The 9,197-nt window shown below is 40.6% G+C and overlaps 1 pseudogene; it reads left to right on the plus strand.

The window, feature by feature from the left end:
- Window positions 1-6,488: 6,488 nt before the first annotated feature.
- On the plus strand, window positions 6,489-8,880 carry LOC145395656 (uncharacterized; annotated as a pseudogene).
- Window positions 8,881-9,197: the final 317 nt, after the last annotated feature.

Below are 9,197 nucleotides of genomic sequence, written 5' to 3' on the forward strand. Positions count from 1 at the left end.
AGAATAAAGATGATGTTTCTCAGGAAGTAAATACCAGCTCCACCTCTAGATTTCAAAAAAGTCAATGTACTTATTGTAGTAAGCTTGGTCATACTACGGAGAAATGTTTCAGGAGACAGGGTGATGTGAACAAAAAGAAGTTTTTAAATATTCAGTCAATTGGTCTAGCGTCCACCCTTGAGAGTTCCCAGAATTCTTTAACCGAGTTAACTGAACTTGCTTTGAGGGGTAAATTAAATTCTCATGATGAAGCTCCTCTTTTGAGCAGTAACGTGGGTGACACTCTCAAGAATTCATGTGCTAATTTCCTGTCTGATGGTTTTGTCAGTCCTCTGGACAGTAATGACAGGAAATCAGTTAAAATATATCGTGATAGAGGTGCTTGCCAATCCCTTATGCTGACCAGTGTTCTAGGCTCTAATGTTAATTCCTCTGATGAAACTGTAATCTTACATGGTGTAGGGAATAATTACTTCTCTGTCCCTCTGTGCAGAGTGAATTTAGAGTCTGGTTTTGTTAATGGTTCCGTTATGGTTGGGTTGGTTGAGACACTCCCAATGTCAGGTGTAACTTTCTTACTTGGAAATGATATTGGTGGAAGTCAAGTGTGTCCAGCTCCTCAGTTATCTAATGAACCAGTGACTGCGACCCAGGATTGTGATATCCCTGATGTGTTCTCTGCATGTGCTGTCACTAGGGCTAAGTCTATAGTTACTGGTGACTTAGAGGATAATGATGATGATGATGTTATCCTAGCTGACACTTTTCTTGCTAATTTGGACCACTCACCAGATGAGGCAGTACCCTGTAGTGTTGATAATTTGTCTCGTCAAGAGTTGGTTGAGTTGCAGGTTGCTGACCCTGAATTGAAAGGTCTAGCTAACTCTGCTTGCAGTAAGGAAGAGTCAGCTGGTGCTTCTACTTGTTATTATATAAAGTCAGGAGCACTTATGAGAAAGTGGAGACCCCCAACAGCATCAGCCGACTGTGAATGGGAGGTTGTTCATCAAGTTGTCATCCCTCGCGTTTGTAGGCAGGATATCATTAGAGTAGCTCATGATTCCAGTTTGGCCGGACACCTTGGAGTGAGGAAGACTGTGGCACACATTTTGAAACACTTCTACTGGCCAGGTATCATCAGAGATGTTTCCAGGTATTGTAAGTCTTGTCACACCTGTCAAGTTGTGGGGAAGTGTAATCAGACCGAAAAGGTTGCACCTCTAGTTCCCATTCCTCCTTTTGAGGCGCCTTTCACCCGTGTGTTGGTGGATTTTGTGGGCCCCTCTTCCTAAGACTTCTTCAGGATTTTTTTATGTGTTGACCCTGATTGATATGGCTACTCGTTATCCTGCAGCCATTCCACTTAGAAATATCTCAGCAAAGAACGTGGTTAAGGAAATGCTAGGGTTCTTCACCAAATTTGGTCTGCCCAAGGAGGTACGGTCAGACCGGGGAAGTAATTTCATGTCAAATGTTTTCAAGCAATCTCTGAAAGAGTTGGGCATCACCCAGATCACGTCTTCAGCTTACCATCCCCAGACCTAAGGAGCGTTGGAGAGATATCATCAAACACTCAAATCGATGCTCAGGAAATACTGTTTGGAACATCAGAAAGACTGAGATAAAGGTCTTCCATTCGTTGTATTTGCCGCAAGAGAATCTCCAAATGAATCACTGGGCTTCTCACCCTTTGAACTACTGTTTGGCCATGAAGTAAGAGGAACCCTTAAGCTACTCAAGGAATGCTGGCTGTCGGAGGAAGATGACATCAACCTGCTGGAGTATGTGATGAAGTTCAAAGAACGGCTGTCCACTGCTTTACAGATGGCGAGAGAGAATTTAGGAGCTGCTCAGGAGAAGATGAAGACTTGGTATGATAAGAAGTCCAGGTTACGCCACTTTCAGCCAGGAGATCAGGTTTTGATTCTGCTACCGGTGCATAGGCAAACTCTTCAAGCCAAGTTTAGTGGTCCTTATTTCGTGGAGAAGAAACTTATGTCAACTATGTCATCGCCACACCAGATCGTAGAAAGGACAAACAACTTTATCACATCAACATGCTAAAGTTATATCACGGGCGGGACGAAAATAACCCAGTCTGCACTGTAGCTGTTCCACCCGAGTCTGCAAGTGAAGCTCTCCCATGCAGTATGAGCCTGAGTGATAGTTTGGGGAAGAATCCTGATATCATGAATGATCTCCAGACTAAGCTTTCTCATCTAGCTCCTGAGGAAAGGCAGGAGTTTTCGGCATTACTGCAGGAGTACCCGCAAGTGTTCCGTGACACTCCAGGAAGAACCACTATGTTGATGCATGATGTCGATGTTGGAGACGCAAAGCCAATTAAACTGCCTCCTTACCGTGTGAACCCAGTGAAAGTTCCTCTAATCCAGAAGGAGCTTGGCTACCTGTTGGACCACAAGATGATTGAGCCCTGTCAGAGCGAGTGGAGTTCTCCTGTCACTCTAGTCCCTAAGCCAGGTGGGTCACAGCGGCTTTGCATCGACTACAGACGTGTTAATCAGATAACCAAAACAGACACTTACCCTCCCCCTCGTGTGGAAGATTGCATAGACAAGATCGGAAAGGCTAGGTGCATAAGTAAGTTTGATTTGTTAAAGGGATACTGGCAAGTACCTATGACTGAACGTGCTAGGGAGAGCTCATGTTTTGTGACACTGGGACTTTTGCATGTTCTGTAATGCCATGTGGTATGAAGAATGCACCAGCCACTTTTCAGAAGCTCATGAATGTTGTAACAGAGGGTTTGGCAGGGTGTGTTGTTTATATTGATGATGTATTAATCTTCAGTGACAACTGGAAAGATCACCTATGCCATGTCAGTAAATTTCTTGAGCGTTTGGTTCAGGCTAATCTTGTAGCTAATTTATCAAAGTGTGAGTTTGGTCAAGCTAAAGTTCAGTACCTTGGGTACGTAATTGGTGATGGACATGTTGCACCACCAGGAGCTAAGGTTCAGGTTATAAGTGATCTGCCCAGACCTAAAATTAGGAAAGAGCTACAAAGATTTTTGGGAATGGTAGGTTATTACAGGAGATTTGTTCTTAACTTTTCAATTCTTGTATCACCACTTACAGACCTACTGAAAAAGGGAGTTAAATTTGTCTGGACCGATAACTGTGAATCCTCTTTCAGTGAACTTAAAGCTATCCTATTAAGTCAGCCAGTGCTTGCTACTCCAAATTTTGCTAAGCCTTTTAAGATGGCTGTTGACACAAGTGATACAGGAGGTGGGGCTGTTTTGAACACCCTGTATCTTATTACAGTAAGACGTTCACTCCACCTCAAAAGAACTAGTCAACTATTGAGAAAGAGCTTTTGGCCTTGATTTTGGGTTTACAGCATTTTTCATTTTATTTGTGTTCTGGTTTTGACCACATAGTCATTTATACCGATCATAACCCACTGAAATTCCTTAGTAAGTTTAAAGATAAAAATCAGAGATTGACAAGATGGAGTCTACTTCTTCAGGAGTATTCATTAGACATACAACATGTCAAGGGGAAAGAAAATGTTATTGCAGATTGCTTATCTAGACTTTAGACAGATTGTTTTAGAGTAATAAGAAATTTCCTTTGTAAATTTCTTTTTCTTTGTGGGGAGGTGTTACATAGCCTATGATTTCATCATCCTTTGTATAATTCTAATATACAGTATGCTGCATGTTTGATCACGATTCGCCTCGTGGCTTCCATAGTGACCAGGCTTGCGTGTTCTACCTCACTCCCCCCTTCTCCCACTTATAGTAGAGTAAGTCGTTCTTTCTGTTGTTCAGAGCGGGAGTGTCGGCTCTTCGTCCTCTGTGCCTTCATTTGCGCGTCCTTCTTACAAGTTGAATCAAGCTCTGCCAGCCCCATATATAATGAGCTTAGTCTCTGCATTAGTTGCCACTTAGATCTACTCCTCATTTTGTTCACATCTCTGTCCTCCCCTGTATAGTGTATTATTATTTTTGTGAGTGCTCAGGAAGTCTCCAGCCATCTAGCTGCTGTATAATTTGAGTATAAGTGTTATTACCATTTTTCTTGTACTGTATAGCCTAAGGCGTTAATTCGTAAGCCTGGTAAAGTTTTTATGATTCATATTGGTTCCATACTGTCAGCCAGTATTAGTAATATTTTGTATCTGTAATAATATTATATCTTGCTTTAACTGAGCATTATCTGGTTTTCTCATTTTATCAGGGCTGACTTAGATAAATTTGCTCTTGCTAAATTCGTGTTAATAGAGGCTATTGCAGTTAACCATATATGTAACCTGTTTTGCCATTACATTATCCTTATGAGTCCTGAATGTTTAGTTGTTAGTTTGAGCATTAAACTTTAACTTGTAATTTTACCTAAGTCTTATGTTTTGAACCTGGAACTTTACGGGACAGTAGTGATTTTAGTATTCTCACTTGAAGTGTTCATTATCTCTCTCTGTTCCATAACATAGGGAGTAAGACACATTGCAGTGAAGTAAATAGGTAAACAAGAAGTGCTGAAAAGTCTCCTTAACTCTCGAAAATACGGTCTCAAGGCAGGGCCCTTAGGAGGAGAAAATACCAGCACCACAAGGTGGACACGAATGCAATCGCCAGCAACACCACTGGAAGGAGCAGCGCAATAGGCCCCACCACCTTCCTCACCCGCCGCACCTCAACCGCCCCCCCCCCTGCTCTACCACATAGGCCTTCTCATTCTGCCCCACAAAGGCTAAACCTATGTCCTGTTGGGCGTGGGGCTGGGCTGAGTGTGTGGGGCGCTGGGGGGGAGGGACGGGAGGGGTATGTGGCGTCCTAGGGGTGAGGGTGGGCTGGGGGGTTGCGTTCCCTGTTCCCCACCACTTCCTGCTCCCCGTGTGACACCACCACACGAACACCGCTCCCCTCGAACACACCCATGTCCTGTAGAGGGTCAGGGTTGGGGGAGCGTCCGCGGTCTAGGGGGTCAGGGACAGCGTTCAATGGGTGGCGATCATCGCCTTGGTCCTGGACCGAACCTCTCTCTTGCCCCTCTCGCATATTCACCAAGTCTGGAAAGGCTCACGTTATGGGGGAAATTAGGACCAATCACAGCTCGAGCTGAGGCAAGCCAAGTGTTACCAGCTCAAGACGTCATCACTTACCTTATGATGTCATCACTTACTTTATAAACGTACAATTACTTTAAGTACTTCTGAACTTATCAGTAAAAGAATGTATATACAAGGCACGTAATAGACATTTAACAACATTATAGGCAGGTGAGGCAAATATGACACCGTACTGGAATATAAATGAAGGCTAAGACTACGTAAAGTATCTGGTAACATTTCTACACACTTGTACTTCTTTCGATATTCAAATTATTTAGTTCCTCTCCTAAAAAAGATGTATGGACTTACAAAACCATAGGTATTACATTGTACAGTATATCACACTTATATCAAGCGCAGAACTGAATGAAATGGCTAAGCATATCAGTTTGCATACTCGTGGTAATAAGAGTAGCCGAACCGAAAAGCACCTAAGAAGACAATAACAACAAGTTCAACAATACGCGCCGACTCAGCAAGCATGGAGTGCAGTGATTGGGATTTTAGTGAAAGTGGCTTTAAAAGTGTACAAATCATTCGCAATCAGGGCCATGTGAATGTAAGGACTAATGTAAACACAAGAGAAGAGTTTGAAAAGTGGAGAAGCATATTTTGCAAGAAAAATAACGTGTGTTTCAACACCTACAAGGTTTATCCTGTTGAAGGAGTTAGGAAAGCATTTCGACAAAGGCTAATATGTCATCATGGCGTGAAACACAAAGGAATCAAGAGAACTACTACTGGGTAAGCATTTCAAACATTTTTCTGTAGAATATTACAACCTATGGTAACTTAAGATGTGCATACATATACTGTATATCGTTTACATTAACACAGAATTATGGACAACTCGAGCGCGCATCAACTTGAGTGTGTTCAACTAACCTAACCTAAGCTGACGTGATCTAACCTAAACTGACCTAACCTTACTTAACCTAATCTAACCTAACGATCGAGTTGGTACCACACGAGTTTGTGCACGCCTGACTCGTCAAGACACCCTAACATACATAGATTACACATATTCTTTTGTATTTATTTAGCCTATGTCAGCTTCGAGCTAATGCTACTGTATTGTAGTAAAATTCCTTAAGTTTTATGTACTAGTTTGTTAGTTTGTATATGTACAGTACTGTAGGGTAAAAACTAACAGTAAGTAATCAGGTAACTTCATACCATAGTCATATCGTACAGTACTGTAGTCAGTTTGTACCTCAACATACATAGGGTAAGCAAGGTTGGGGACCGTGGGGAATGTAGGATTTAACAGGTGGGGGACAAGAATCATAAAGCTAATCAATCCATTCCCTTGGTGTAACAGGAGCCTTATTTTGGCTGTATATGTTTCCTATAACTTAACTAGATTAATTTTTCTTACCAGTATATTCTTATTCAGTTGCAGAGTGTCCATGGATGTAACCAACAAGGTTGTGACAAAGAGAGCAGCACAAAGTGACAAGCTGTTGAGAGATTTTCCTTGTTTTGTGAAGATCCAGGGAAATCACAATCATCCCCTTGGATCTGCTGATGCCCTCAATCAACTGAGAGTACAGTCAAGTACAAGAGAGATGTTTGAGAAATACTTTGAACAAGGTACCGTAAATATAGAATACACCAGAATGAAGAAGCTATTCAGTACAGTTTGTAAGGTTTTCTTTCAGTAATCCCTCTCTATGTATACATAGTCATGCTCGGCAGAAAAAAAAATTAGTAAACAATTAGTTTATCTCGAATGAGTGTTTAAGTGATTATTACATTTTTCAAGGATTACTATGAGCTTCCAATATCATTGTATTAATTCCTACAACTAGAAATTGACACACTATTCTGTCTACCAGAATGTGGAAACTCGGGATGTACAGAGATAATCACTTAAACACTCATTTGAGATAAACTAATTGTTTACTAATTTTCCCATCTATTACTGTTTTTTTTATTTCCACCCCAAGCATTTTTTAACATTTGTTAATTGTTTGCAGTGTCCTATGTGTTTTATACATGGGTATGCTTTTTTTTTTTTCCCAGAAATGTCAGCTACTGAGGAACTACCATCACCTCATCCGTTGAATGTGCGTAAGTCAGGAATGAAAACCGGTATATGAGGTTACCACGGTTAACATAAGCCTAAAGCTTGATATTTATGAGTACAGTATTGAGATTACAAATAAGTTTAGCAAAGTATATTACTATATAAACTAAATAAGAGTTAAAAATAGAGTTAAAAACAGTAGTGAAATATATAATTACCATATTAAGATAAACAAATCTAATATAGTAACCCTCCCCCCCAAAAAAAAAATACAGGACAGTAAGAAAGATTAATACTGCTACAGTAGTTAGCTAAATGAATATTATAATAATATTAAGATCTAATCATAAGATGTGTACCGGTACTAAGCAAAGTTAAGTATTTAACAACATGGTACAGTACAAGCCATAAGTAGTAAGCTTTAATGAATAACTTTGAGGTATTATGATAAGCTGCATGTTTGTATATGGATAACCTACATATCACAGTAAATTTTCAGTCCAATGCACTTTCATCATCATCATCATCATATGGTTTCCCACAGCAAACGGGGTGGGGAGGGAGGGTTACTAAAGAATCAAGAGTGTACCATAAGGCCTTTAGGGGTTGGTGTGTTGTCTAATATTGTACTGTATTAGAATGCAATGTCTCATTCTTTGAGATATAGCTCTGTTTATTATGCATCAACTTTCTCTGCTTTCTTTCAGAAAAAAAAAAAAAAAATACAGTGAGTGAGCAGCTATTGCTGTCAGAACTTACCATGTATATACATTACTATATTAACTTATATAAACAACTTGTTGCATATTGACTAGCCTATATCAATACCTGTATATCATGGTAAGTTATCATTCTATAAGATATGTTTAGTGCTGTTACTGACTGATGCTTGTATTTATAGGCATGACAGCAGCCCAGGCACAAAGACACCACATAATGAAAATGGACCTCTGCGATGATCTTTATGGCCAAGCAAATCACGCCATAAATCCATCTCAAAGGGCCATTCAGTATATGAGGACTGCATGGATGTCAAAAGAACATGGATTAAACAGCCCATCCATGTTTGAGGCCATAAGGAAGTATGCAGAGGAAAACCCAGAAATTACTCTATAACTAGAACAGGATAATGATCGCTACTGTGTCGCTCTTATTACCCCCTTCATGCGGCGAGCACACAGGCAGCTGAGAGAAGCTGGGGAGGTGGTATTTGTGGATGCAACAAGCTGTGTCGACCAACCTAAACACAGCAGTCATACCATTTATGTGTGCAGGACCAGCTGGTGCAGTGCCATTAGCTGTACTTTTCACATCTTCTCAAGATGAAGCAACACTGACTAAAGGTTAGTACATGTACTGTACAATAATATATTGCAATTGCTTGTTGGTTACAAATTTACAGTTATTACATAATAGACACATGACCAGTTCAAGTCGGCTGAGCAGACAAAAGAATATATATTTCATAGAGTTAAAGTACAGCTATAATTTTAGACATCACTGGCTTACTTGATTATTATGTAACATACAGGATACATGGACATATATTCATATGTAATTCACAAATACATACAGTATTCTCGCGCATACACATATACTGTGCTAGTACTGTTAACAGACACACATTCATACATACATGCACATGCACAGTGTCACATAAATGTGACATATATTTTTTGCTTGACAGGTTTTGGCATGGTCAAGGAAGCTCTAGGCAGCTGTGCTTTCAATGGCAGGGGAGCGCCACAGTCATTCATGACAGACAACTGTGATGCTGAACGAAAGGCACTGGCAGCAACTTGGCCCACATCACAACGCTTCCTCTGCATTTTCCACATACTGCAGCAAGTGTGGCTTTGGCTTTTGGATGCAAAGCTTGGTATTCAAAAGCATAATCGCCAGGAGCCAATGGCTGCTGTGAAGACGTTAGTGTTCGCCAAGTCAAAAGAAGATTTCAGTGAATTATGGGAAAATATCCAAGCCAGTTCTCTTGTAAACGCACATCCCAATTTCACAAGGTAATATTTTGATTGCTGATTGGATAGTCACTATTTTCCAGTATATAAATTACAGTACCAATCAGACTCAT

This window comes from Coenobita brevimanus, chromosome 32, assembly GCF_032717465.1.
Source record: "Coenobita brevimanus isolate Jiangsu-jjx chromosome 32, ASM3271746v2, whole genome shotgun sequence".
In the NCBI taxonomy this organism is placed as follows: Eukaryota; Metazoa; Arthropoda; class Malacostraca; order Decapoda; family Coenobitidae; genus Coenobita; species Coenobita brevimanus.